The 13,758-nt window shown below is 45.4% G+C and overlaps 1 protein-coding gene across 8 annotated transcripts in view; it reads left to right on the forward strand.

Moving 5' to 3' along the window:
• The first annotated feature begins 3,641 nt into the window (after window positions 1-3,641).
• Window positions 3,642-13,758, forward strand: part of Ggta1 (glycoprotein alpha-galactosyltransferase 1 (inactive)) — a 68,749-nt gene continuing 58,632 nt past the window's right edge. For 2 of the 8 annotated variants that reach the window (XM_074051099.1, XM_074051095.1), the window contains exon 1: window positions 4,242-4,431. The gene's annotated coding sequence lies outside the window, so the exon portion shown is untranslated. Of the gene's footprint in view, window positions 3,776-4,240; window positions 4,432-4,459; window positions 4,479-4,568; window positions 4,873-13,758 lie in introns of those variants that run through there. The other 6 variants (XM_020173106.2, XM_074051104.1, XM_074051102.1 and 3 more) reach the window with 6 other exon arrangements.

Raw genomic sequence — 13,758 nt, forward strand, 5'->3', positions numbered from 1 at the left:
CCAAGCCTTTCCCCTGCTCTTAGTTAATTTATGGGCCCAAGTAAGGAGTCAGTGCTTTTCAGCAAAAGCAGTTGAAGTACCTCTTTCAGTCAGGACTACCTAAGTGTTTGCCTGGCCCACCTTCCTCTCCAGGAAATTTCCATTTTCACAGGCCTTTGATGCTTGGGCTTTTCCATGAAGTTAACTCATTTTTTATTTAGCTTCTCCCTGGAACTAGCTGTCATACCCCAAGTTTGCGTAAGAGGCAAATGAATCTCAGAAGGACAGAATGACTCATCTAAGACCTTGCACCTAGAAGTCCTGGCCTCAAACCCAATCTATAACCCAATATAATCTTCAAGGTGTATTCCAACTCATTCAGTCAGTAGAATCAGTAGCTTGACTTCGAGAACTACATGGAAAAAAAAGATGGGTGACTTACATTATTTTTATTTTATTTTTCCCCCAAGTAGTTATAAATCTAAAATTGAACATAGGATTCTTTTTAAAAAAATTTATTAGGATATATTCATTGTACAGGAGGGATTCATTGTGACAATTCCAAATAGGCTTATATTGTGCATTGGTTAGATCGACCCTACTGTCTCTCTCCCTCCCCCTCCTACAGCCCCACTTAAGCAATTGCAAGAGGTTTCTTCTGTTTCATATAAGTATATGAAGTCCATCAATCATATACCCTCACCTTAATCTGCTTCATTCACTCCCTCCTCCCCCTCCCACAAGCAACCCTCCCTACACACCAATCTATTTTACAGTCCTGTCTTTCGTTATTAATATTTAAGCCAACATTCCAAGGGCTTTCTTAATGTGTCCTGGCTGTAAATCTACTTTACTTTGGTCCATTCAATCCCTTCCATTGCTCTCTCTTACCCTTTTACCTCCCACCCCCCATTTTAATAGCTTTCAATCACAGATGTCACGTTTTACGATATTGTCGATTCTGTATTATTCTCTTTTCCTTTCCCTGCTTCCCCAAGTTCCATAGAGTTTTTGAACCAAAGGTCCAAACTCCTGAGATTCCATATGCCATGTGCAGCCACCTGCCCCTAAACACCAAAACGGGGCATGGTGAAGGCAGAGAAAGGAGATTTATTACACAGCTCAGAACATGCAGTGGGAAGAGACAGAGTAAGCACTCAGCTCAATTATAGCCATCTTCGAGGTACGGACATGAACTGTAGGTTTAAGTAGACAACTGAACGGTGGGGGAGGGGGAGCAAGAGACAAAGATATGCATAGTTAAACAGTCCCAGTCACAGGTGTGGTCTGGTTGACCATTATCTCAGTCCAAGCTTTCCCAGAGGGATTGGAGAAGATGTTATCGCTGTCATCACTTGAGGGGAGCAATCTGGTTCTCATGAGATACCTGCTCCTGCTCCAGGGTGCAGCCTCATCATTGTAGGTAATTGTCCTCATCTGGAGGAGTGGTCTGTCCTGCAAGTCTCTGCTGTTCCTTATGGGAAGTTTCAGTCCCTTGTCATAAAGATGTTATCAGTTCTGTCCTTTCTGGAATTCAAGGTGATCGCAAAATGACTGCAAAGAGAATGGCTTAGAGTAAAGACAGATACAAAATGGAGGCAGGGATGCCAAGCTTCTCCTGTTTTTAGTTAATTCATAGGCCCAAGTAAGGAGTCAGTGCTTTTCAGCAAAAGGAATTTGAGGGCCTCTTACAAAACCTTCAAAACAAACACAGACAGACCCTCAAACCAATTTAAAAATTCAAATCAATATTAAATAAGGGACTGGTTAACTTCTGACATTGGGTTAACAGTAGCAGAGTGTACTAAGAGTAGCTAAGAGCACTTTAGCTGTGGCAGAGTGGAAGTGTCATATTCTCTTTTGATTTTGATCACAAAGGGCCATCATTTGAGCTACTGTAAGAGGTGCTCAAACTGCTTTCACTGCAGTCACCTTGGATTCCAGGAAAGACAGATAATATCTTCATGACAGAGGGCAGAAACTACACCCAACAGTAGACCTTCCTTTGGAAGGACCACCTGACATCTTCGAGAACAAAGACTAAGATGACCCACCAGGCCACACCTGTGACTGGACTGTTTAACTATGCATACCTTTTGTCCCCTGCCCCTAAGTCTTTGTCTATTTAAACCTATAACTCATGTCTGTAACCCAAAGATGGGCTGAATGCTCACTCTGTCTCTTAACCACCATGGCAGGTCCTGAGCCACGTAATAAAACTCCTTTCTCTGCCTTCACCATGTCTCTTTATTTTGCATTTAGAGGTAGGTAGCTGGACCTGGCATATGGAATCTCAGGAGTTTGGGCCTTGGGCCCAAAACTCCAGTTTCACTACCATCATTTTCATTATCATAGTTTTCTTTTAAACAAAAAAGTTTATAATCAAGTTGGATGGGTTGAGCATTCACAAATGCAATGATGAAGAATGAGAAATACAGCACATAGCCTAGCATCACTGTGTATTTGTTGTGGTGCTCAATGCCAATGAACTATGGTGAGTGCGTTCACAAAAGACAAGAATCCACCATTTACCCTCTAGCAAAGGGCCCATTGTGCTGGCTGCCTCCAGCTCCTCATTCCTGAGCTGCTTTCCTCCACCCCACCCACAGGAAACTCCATTCTCCTAAAATCTATGACGTCACCTGGTGGGCTTGTGTGTCCTTCAAACATTCAACCAGTCCTCCCTTTCTTCTTCATTAGTATGTGACAATTAACAATATACATCACACCTGTGCTCTGTGCCATTTTCATGAGGTCGAATTCCAACTCCCAAGTGCTCAACTGTTTAAGTTAATGTATGGAAATGATGTTCAACGCCAAATGACGCTGGCAAAAGAAAGTTTTGAGCTTTCCCCTGGTAAAACAGATCCACCCAAGTCCAAAGGTGGCCATTGTCCTTACTAACCTAGTATAAACCAAACGAGGGTAGCCCGATATGCCTACATCAGCTCACCAGGCGAATCTCCCTGACGCTGGGCACAGAAGCACCAACTCTGCAATAGAATTGTGTGTGTATGGAGCCCTGCCTGAGAAACACTGGGTTCAAAGACCACTAAGTCTATTAACAAACACAGCAGGTCCCGTGCTGGGTGCTTGAGAGCTCAGGATTTGAGGGATCCCCCTTCCCACTCCCCGGCAAGAGTCAGTGCAGAGCTCCAGCCTGTCTTGGTCTTTATCTGCACTCTTCCTTCCCAGGGAACAAACGGAGGGGCAGACCTCTCAGGCTCTGGGCTCCCCAGCTTTTGGTTGTGCGCCAGGGCCCCAGGAATCTTCTTGCAGTACAGGGTGACAGTCCCTTTTTGGCTGCCACGTGCAGACCTAGGAAGGCAGAGGCCCAGCAGCCCTCACCAGGCTTTTTCTTTTTTTTTCTTTTTTGCTGGTTTCAGTCTTTTTTCTGCCTGAGTGAAAATGAAACAAACAGCAGCCATGCACACATGCACTCGCACTCACGCACTCGCGCGGCGGGCCTCCCAGCGGTCGGTGTCCGGGGCGGGGACGGGCTTGGCAGCGACAGCGGCGGCCGGCGGGGCGGGGAGCTCGCAGCCCGCTGTCCAGCGCACGCCGCCCGCTCGCGCTCCTGCCCTCTGTGCGCTGCCCGGAGGAGGCGCCGGCCGGCCGCGGGCCCTCGGCGGGAGGGAGGCGCGCACCCCGCCCGGCGCGCCCGGCCCGGCTCCCGCGGAGCCAGCGCGCAGATTGCTCGGGCTGCGGAGCGCGCCGCCGGGGCCGCCAGCCGAGGCGTGGTCCAGCCTCCGCGCCGCTGACCGCGCCGTCCCTGGCTCCAGGTTCTGCGGATCAGGTGGGTCCCGCCGGGAGCCGGCCGAGCCCCCGAGGCGACGAGCCGCGCGCGTGGGGAGGTGGCCCGGCACCATGCTCTTCGAGTGGGTGGCGGGATGGGAGCTGGATGGGCCACTGTTCGAGCCCTGCCCTGCCTTGGTCATTGCTTTTGTTTTGGTCACTTCCACTATGTCCAGATCTGACCCAGTCGGTCCCCATCTCATGCCTGTCGCTGCCCCGTCCAGCCTCCCAGACTAGGGCCTGCGGAATTGCAGGGCCCAGTCACTCCCTATCCCCTGAGGACGCAGGGTAGAAATGGGGAGGGCGGGGTTCTCCAGGGGCCACATGGTAAGAAGGAGTAAGCCTTGAAAGGCAGGAGGGGGTCCGCCCCTACTCTGGCACAGGACAGAGGAATGGCTGGCAGAAGATGGGAAGGGGGTGCCGCTGAGGACTGGGAGGGAGGGCAGGGGGAGTGGGAGGAGGCTGAACCCTTGAAAGGAGAGAGAGGAGAGAGAGGAGAGAACCGAGCCAAAACCCAGCCCAGAGAAAGTTTCAGACACTGGAAATCTGGCAGCCAAAGCTATCGCTGCGTGGGGTGATGGAAGGCAAACCGGTCCCTTCAACTTTTCAAGCCACCTCGTTTCCACTCCAAAGGACACCACCGCGCGTTTGAAAACGGTAGGAAGCCAGTTAAATAAAACGACGGCTCAAACATCCAAGAAACAGTAAGGAAGGAAATATTTCAGGGCGAGGGGCGGGGGTGGGGGGAGAGCAGAGGTCTTAATTCCCCACTCTTCCCTCCCTTGAATGGGCGGGGGATGCGGGACACGCGGAGATTGTCAGCTAGGCTCCACCCCCGACCCCCTCAGGAAGGAACCGAGACCTACAGACCCACGCTGCTGTGTTTGTGGCTTTGCTTGCCTTTTACAGTCCGGGCCTGAGCAGCCCTGGCTACCTCTTTCGTTTACCTAGAAATAGATTTGTCTCAGGAGACAGGAGATGCAGGGTGGAGTCCTGGCTTTGCTGCTTCCCAGCTAGGAGACACCTTCCCAGGCCGGCTGTCAGGTTCCTGAACTGGGAAATAAGGAGAGCGCTGGAGACCTCGTTCACAGGCTCTGAGTAAGCAAATGCTGACTGCTCTGGCGTCAGGGGGTAGGGGTGTCAAGGATATGGTTAAAGTCTGGGCTTTCTGACTACATCAAGCAGTCTCTCTTCTTCTGAGTCGTTTCTAGGAGTACCTAGCCTTGCCTCCCAGATGGGGAATGGATTCAGGTCCAAGTTATCGCTATTACAAGAAACAGGTGCTCAATGACTATGGGAGGGCTGAAAGCATCCCTAAGGATTACCTAGTGTAGGGGCCTAGTATCGTGGCCCAAGTGCTACATGGCTGGGGAAGGGCACCTAGAGGGTAGGCTCTGGCATTTCTATATTTATCTTTATCTCTTCTCTGCAGAGGAAGTTTTGGATATTTCTCATATCTAGCTGGATCTGATCATTTTCAGTGGAGTGAAAGCCCAGGTCAAGAGGCAGGCAAAGTGACTGGAGTCAGGTTCTCCAGGGGCTGACCCTTGCCAGGAACCCTGTCTCCTTGGTCATAGCCAGGAGTGGCCTTTCCCTGGCCAGGGTGGCTCTGAGCAGCCCATTTCTCCAGCACTTAGCACTAGCTCACTTAGACGCCAAGGCCAGCGCTCCAGGGCTGCCTTCTTACTTTTTGGGAAAAAAGGCACATCTAGGCTGTTAGTGGGAATTTTAAATGTGCGTTGGTCTAACAGGTTCCCCAGCCTAACAGGATAACTCATCTTCTAGTTGAGGAAATGAAGGTTTAGTGAGACCAAGTGTCTTGCTCACTGGCCCTTGGCGGTTAAACCACAGTGAGATCTGAATGCATTTCTGACTGACTAAGGCTGTGTCCTTCCCCAGTCTGCATCTCTCCTGATGACTAGGAAAATGGCCAATGGACAGATGTGATAGAGATGAGGGCAGGGCTGAAGAAGAATGGCTGCAAAGGGGATGCATTACATTGGGGAACAAGCATTTATACAGGTGCATCCATAGTGTAAATACTGTTTTGTTTGAAATGAGTATATTTTCTGCCCTATGATTTCTGTTTATCTTTAAGTGCTTTTGGTGGTACCAGAATTTGAACTCAGGGTCTCAAGCTTGCCAGGCAAGTGGTCTATCACTCAAGCTACTCCCTCAGCCCTTTTTGCTTTTGTTTGTTTTTCAAATATGGTCTTGGATTTCAGTCCTCTTACACCTGCCTTGGGATTGCAGGTGTGAGCCAGCCACCACGCTGGCCCTTCAAATGTTTAATTAAAGTATAATTTTGCATACATGAAAAATATTTTTTAAACAAATCTTTTTTTAAAAAACCATTCTAATTAGCATATATCAGTTGTGCAGGGGTTTTGTTGTGTCATTTCCATATATGCTTACAACACACCTTGGTTAAATTTACCCTCACCATCATTCTCCTTCATCCCTTCCCTCCCTACTTAAAACAATTTCAACAGGTTTCATTGTTTCATTTTTACACAAGTGTATAAGCACATCAACCATACTCATCCTCCTTTACCTTCTCCATTCGCCTTGCCCCTCCCACTAGCACTCTTTCCCCGACGGGACCTGTTTTACACTTCCGTCCTTCATTTTTTAGTGTACATTCATTGTTCAAAGGGTTTCACCATAGTATTTCACCCATGAAAATATCATACTTTAATCAAATTAACCCCTCTATTACGCTCCCTTTCCCCGCCCCTTCTTATTCAATAGATTTTAGTGTGTTTTGTTATGTCATCTTCCTACACAGACACAGTATATTTCAGTATTGTTCATGCTTTGTCATTCTCTCTTCCTCTCCCTCCTTCCCATAGTCCCCTCAAATGGTCCCACTGTGACAAACATGTTCTATATAAACATATGTATCATGTTTGTGTTTGTGCATACGTTTATCTTTTGGGTCCGTCTTTCACATGTGAGAGAAAGTATGTGACCTTTGTCTTTCTGAACCTGGCTTACTTGACTTAACATGATGATCTCCAGTTCCATCCATTTACCTGAAACAACATAATCTCATTCTTCTTTATGGCTGAATAATACCTCATTTTCTTAATCCATTTATCAGTCGTGGGGCATCTGCTGCTTTCATAGCTTGGCTATTGTGAATGGTGCTGCAATAAATATGGGTGTGCAAATGGCTCTAATATATCCTGACTTACATTCCTTTGGATATATGCCCAGGAGTGGTCTTGCCAGATTGCATGGTCATTCTACTTTTTAATTTTTTTGAGGCACCTCCACACAGCTTTTATTGGTTGTACTAATTTACATTTCCATCAACAGTGTATGAGGGCCCCTTTTCCCCTGACTCCTTGCCAACATTTGCTGTTCTTTCTATTCTTCGTTACAGACATTCTGACTGGAGTAAGGTGAAGTCTCAATGTCATTTTTATTTACATTTCTTTTGTGGCGAGGGATGTTGAGCATTTCTTCATGTATTTGTTGGTGATTTCTAATTCTTCCTTTGAAAAATGTCTGTTCAGTTTATTTGCCCATTTCTCCATTGGGTTGTTGGTTCTTTGGAAGTTCAGTTTTTTGCGCTCCCTCTAAATTCTGGTTATTGACCCCTTGTCAGAAGTACAGCCAGCAAAGATTTTCTCTACTTCTATAGGCTGTCTGCAGTCTAGTGACTGTTTCCTTTGCTTCCTACAGAAGCCTTTTAGTTTCAAGCAGTCCCATTTGTCAATCCTTTCTCTTATTTGCTGAGCTATTGGAGATCTATTCAGAAGTTATTGCCTATGCATACAAATTCCAGTGCTTTCCCTATTCTTTTCTGCAGTAGTTTCACAGTTTGAGGTCTTGCACTGAGACCTTTGAGCCACATTGAGTTGATGTCGATGCAGGGTGAGACAGGGTCCTAGTTTCAATCTTCTACAGGTGAATAGTCACTCTTCCAGCACCATATGTTGAAGAGGCTCCTTTCTCTAATGTGAGCTTTGGATGCCTTTGTGGAAAATTAAGTGGGTGTGGCCGTGAGGATTTATCTGTGGCTCTTCTATTCTGTTCATTGGCCTTCACATCTGTTTTTCTGCTGGCATCATGCTGTTTTTATTGCTACGGTTTTGTAGTACAGTTTGAAGTCAAGTATTGTGATACCTCTTTTTGCTCAGGATTGCTTTGGCTATTCCAGGTCTTTTGTGATTCCATATAAACTTTAGAATTGATTTTTCTATCTCTGTGAAAAATGTCATTGGAATTTTGATAGGGATTTCATCAAACATAGATTCCTGTTGGTAGTAGGGCCATTTCACAATATTTATTCTGATACTCTATGACATGGGAGATCTTTCCATCTTCTGATGACTTCTTTGATTTCTTCAGTGATTTATAGCTTTTCACTTCCTTAATTACATTTTTTCCTAGGTATTTTTTTTGAGGCTATTGTGAATGGGATTGGTTTCCTGATTTCTTTCTCAATCTGTTCATTGTTGGTATGTAGAGAATCTACTGATTTTTCCATATTGATTTTGTATCCTGCTACTTTGCTGAACATGTCTATGATATTTATGAGTTTTTGGTGGAGTTTTTAGGGTCTTGCAGGGAAGGCTCTTATGATCACATCATCTGCAAATAGGAATAATTTTACTTTTTCCTTCCTTATTTGAATCCCTTTTATTTCTTTCTCCTATCTTATTGTTCTGACTAGGAATCCCAAAACTATGTTGAATAGGAGTGGGGAGAAAATCTACAAATCTTAAGTGCTTGGCTCAATGCATTTTGACAGTCGTTCATACCATCATCCAAAATGAGACATAAAATATTTATACCACCCTAGAAAATTTTCATTTCTGATTAATTTTCCTTTTGCCCTCTCAGGCAATGATTTTCTGATTTTATCACCCATCGATATTTTGCCTGTTGTTGAACTTCATGTAGATGGACTCGTATTGTATGTATCTTTCATGTTTGGTTCATTTCATTCACTGCAATTAGCATTATTATTTTGGGGGTGGTGGTTTGAGACAGGTCTCATTATGTAGGCCAGGCCAGGCTGGCCTTGAACTCATAATCTTACTGCCTCAGCTTCCTGAATGTTGGGACTACATGCATGCACCACCACTTCCAATTAGCACAATGTTTTAAGATCCATCTGTGTTATGTGTGCATATTAGTAATTTGTTCATGGTTATGGCTGAGTTGTATTCCACTATACAGCTATATCATTACTTGTTTATCTGTTCTCTTGTTAATAAATGTTTTGGTTTATTTCCTGTTTGGAGCTATTATGTGAACATTTTTGTCCAAGTCTTTTGTGAACATTTGCTTTCAGCCAGAAGTGAAATTACTGGGTCATTCAGTGTGCCACCTTGTGTTCCCAAAGCAATATGTAAGAATTAGGACTATTCTACACCCTTGACAGTGTTTGGTATGGACTGTCCTTTTGATTTCAGCCATTGTAGTGACTGGTGAGTGGCATCTCATTGTGATTTTTACCTTCTGTTTCTTACGATTGAATTTCAGTTTTTGGAGAAGATAACATGAGAGGGTCAAAATGTGATATAAGATGGTAACATTCAGACTACTATGGGTCAGGATTTAGGAGGGAAGGAACCAAATGGTAGCTGAGTGAGTAAATTTATGAGTAGGGGTTTCTGGGCTCAGGAGAAGGCTTTATGTTATCAATAGATTTGCAGACTTGGAACTTGTAGTCTGTAAACTGGGCAAGTTCAAGAATGTTAATGGCTTTAAATCAGATTCCTAAATCTTTCGTCTTATCTACAGCTTTATGTTCCTAATCTGCATGTTTAACTGTCCTTTGGGCATTTCTTTCTTTTTTGTTTTTGGTGGTACTGAGGTTTGAACTCAGGGCCTTGTACTTAACTTGCTAGGCAGGTGCTCTACCACTTGAGCCACTCCCAAAGCCTTTCTTGCATTAGTTATTTTGGGGAAAGGGTGTCACCTTTTGCCCTGACCAGCCTGAATTGTGATCCTATTTATGCTTCCTGCATAGCTGAGATGACAGATGCATGTCACCACCCATGCACAGTCATTGGTTGAGATGGGGGAGTCTTGCTAACTTTTTTTTGCCTGGACTGGCCTAAAACAGTGATCGTCTTGAGTAGCTAGGATTACAGGCATGATGGTTGAGCATTTCTTCTTGCTGTCTCAAGGCACTGCAAACTCAACTAGTCCAGAACTGAATGCATTGTCTTATAATGACTCTCTGTCACAGGTCAGTGCATCCATCATTATGGCGCCACTAGCTGAAAGAACAAGGAAGGGGAATTGTTCAGAGTGGAGGAAAAAATGAATTGAGTTCCATGCTGAATGGTGTGGAACAGTCCATGAAAATAAGACCTGTAAGTAGCATTAGGAGGTTACCGAAACACACCGAGCAGTTTATATGGAGCAGAGGGCAAACAAGCCAGGTTGCTTCTGATAGATGAGAGGGAAACAAGCAGATCAGTGAGCATGGTCCACTTTTAAGAAGTTTACTTGAGAAAGTTAGGAGAGAGATTGAACTATAGAGAGCTTGTAGGGTGGAGGAAGGGATTTTTAGGATAGAAAAGACAAGTGAAGCAGGGGTTCAGGGAAGGATTCAGTCCAAGAGAGGGAAGGAAAGGTGGACTAAACAAGGTGCTAGGTGGACCAGGAGGCAACAGGGTGTGTAGCTCTACCTCTGAGATTGGATGTGAGTGAATGAAGATGAGACGATACATCAATAAAACCATTCTTTGTGGATTCTCCATTGTTCACAACTCCTTACCATCACATGTGTGTGTGTTCACAATCTCTACTTCTTATCTTGTGTATACAGTATGTATCAGTTAGCTTTTGCTGCAGTCTTGCTGCATAACAAAAACCCTTCAAGCTTAATCCCTCCTTCCCCTTTTTGTGTTACAATGGATTGAACCTAGGGTCTCACACATGACAGGCAAGCTCTACCACTTGAGCCATGCCCCTAGCCCTTTTGTTTATCATTTTTGTCTTTGAGCTAGGGTCTTGCTAATGTTGCTTGGGTTGGCCTCAACCAAATCTTCCTGCCTCCCAAGTAGCTGGGATTATAGGCGTGTATTCCCACATCTTGCTTCCAAGCTTAGTTTTTGAGCTGCTTATTTATTTACATAAGCTCTTCGCTGACGGGAAGTGTGGTACATGATTTTGTAGCTCTGCCCTAGATATCTGCTGGGCAGAAGCTTGTCTTCAAGTGTCTTCTCATTCCAGAGCCCAGGCAGAGGGAGCTACTTCTCTCTGATATATGTTGTTTGTTTGGTGAGAGCTGGAGCAAGATGGGATGTCATGATGCCTTTGAAAGCCTCCAATCTGTGCTGGCACATTGGCTCCTTTACCACTTTCCATTGTTCACAACCAGTTACATGGCCAAGTCGAAAGTCAACTAGGTTGAGATAAATACTTTGCTTATTTTTAGGGAATGAATACCTAGAAGTCATAACCCAATTGACTATGTAAGTGTGTTAATACAGAAGTCATCCCCCTGTTCTCTAAGGGGGATACATTCCAGGACCCCCCATGGATGCCTGAAACCTCAGATAGTATATACACTATGTTTTTTCTCTATGACTACTTGGTGACTAAGGACAGATAGCACTTGCAGTGGGAATGCACTGAACAAAGAGATGATTCATGCCCTGGATTGCACAAAGTGGGATGGCATGAGATTTCATCACTACTCAGAATGGTGAACAATTGAAAACTTATGACTTGTTTATTTCTGGAATTCTCTGCTTAATATTTTCAGGCTGTGACTTATCATGGGTAACTAAAATCTCAAAAAGCAAAACCACAGATAAGATGGCACTACTGTAACTCTACAATACAAGTTTCCACCCTTCTCTGAGCCTACTCCCTGAAACAATTGCTCAAATGTGGCCATGTCCTTTCAGGCCTCTATATCTTGGTATCTTGGTCTGTCTGGGAGTCATCCCCCATTCTTCCCTTTGAGTTAGTCAGCTTTCCATTACTGTGCCAAAATAACTAAGATAACCAACTTAAAAAGAGAAGAGGTTTATTTTGGCTCATGGTTTCAGTCCATGGTTGCTTGGCCTATTGGTTTGAGTCTGATGGCATAGTACATCATGGTAGGAAAACATGGCAGAGGATGCCTGCTCACCTCATGGCACCCAGGAAGCAAAGCAAGAAACAGGAAGGGACTTGGATCACAATATCTCTTTAAGAACACACCCCCAGCGACCTAACTTCCTTCCACTACCCCACCCCTAATAGTGGAAAGCGGGGAGGAAAAGGTTGGAGACCAAGTTTTTAACATGTGAGCATTTGGGGGACTCTTATCCAAACTTCAGCACCCTCTTCTCTCCCACTATTGAATCTGTGGCCTGGTGTAGTGTAGTCACATCTATGTTTCTACCAACTTGTTCAGTTGGTAGAACTGAACTCAACACCCCCCCCCATGGACCCCAGCTATTATCTCCTTCCCAGTCTCTGCTTCAGTATATTCTGTCACTGCCGCCCAAGTCTTCTTGCTAAATAACAGGCCAAATGGGTGTTTTGATCTTGTCGAGCCTCTCCACTACCCTTGGGATACAGCACATGTTCCCTTAAGTGACATTCCAGGTCTTGCATGAGCTGCACTCTGAGTTTCCCCTCACTCTTACCACCTTGCTTCAGCCTCAGTGAATGACTGCAATTCCTGGAACTCTTTTATCACATGGTGCTCCTTCTGCTTGGGAGGTTTCTCCACCTCCTTCCCAAATCTTCCTGCGGGCTTTTACTGATCCTTCAAGACCCACCTTAGCTTTGTCCTCTCTGTGAAACCCATGGGAAGATATTCCCTCCTTCCCCATCAACACTCTGGACCTCTTATAGGACAGGCCCTGCTACATTTCTGCCATATACCATTTCTTTCCTGTTTGGCTGTGAGCTGCCAGAGTATACCATTCATGTGACCACGGAGCTCTTCACTTGAGACACATTGGTGATCCTTGTGCTTCCGGAGGCCACTGCTTGAGTCTTTGATGGTTGTCAGACCTGGGGTAGGCACCTTGTGGCTCTGCCTGTGCCAAAGGTTGGCCATTGAGAGCATTACCTTCGCTCCCAAGAGGGAGGCTGGTTGGGGTCATTTAGGAAGTAAAAAAGTGATATGCTTTAGTTCACTGATTATAGGCAAGGTGGTCATCATTTATTATATTTAACCTAGAATTATTTCTGAAAGGCCTCCCAGTTCTAAAAAGAGGAAGTAAAAATAGATTATGTAAGTCTCCAGCCAATGAACTGTCCACACTCAGTGTGGAAGCCATAGAGTTTAGTGACATGCAATCCCCACAGGCTGCAGGAGCTTCCTAGATTTGGGATGCCAGTGATTGTTATGCTCATTTTCATTGCCAAAAAGCGCCGCATTAAGCAGAGGGTAGCATGAGTATCAGGGTGTGAGGACTCTACGCTTGGTGCTGGCATTTCTGTGCTCTGGGGGAAACCCCACACACATTCACAAGGGACTGGAGTGGCAGGCACATGGTTCCTGTGGTTGCTTCCCAAAGCCATGTGTGGTTGGTAGATATGAGTGTCAGGAAAAAACATGGAAGTGCCACTTGGAGCAAGTCCTGGGGTGGGAGGGAGAGGAGAGAGAGAGAGATTGAGAGAGAGAGAGAGAAAGAGAGAGAGAGAGAGAAGCTGTTGTCACTGGAAAAGGCTGGGGGAGAGAGATAAGGTCTTTGGACTAGTTCTTAATGGGTTTTCATTACATCTCAGACTGAGTGTGCCCCACTCCTCTCCTGGAGCCTTGCTTTAAATGTCCTGGACTGGCTGTCCTTCAGGACACTGGAAGGAACTATGGAAGTGAGGGGCCATGTTGCACACAGTTCTGGTGCTGACAGCTGTGGTGCTGTGGGAGCCTCAGTTTCCCTGTCAGTCAAATATCATAGGGCACAATGGAACAAACATCTCTCTGAAGAACACCTGCAATTAAACAAAAACCAGGGGAGATGTCCAAACCCACAGGAAGTCCAAACCCAACATGCATGGAAGAAG

Source organism: Castor canadensis, chromosome 13, assembly GCF_047511655.1.
Source record: "Castor canadensis chromosome 13, mCasCan1.hap1v2, whole genome shotgun sequence".
NCBI lineage: Eukaryota > Metazoa > Chordata > Mammalia > Rodentia > Castoridae > Castor > Castor canadensis.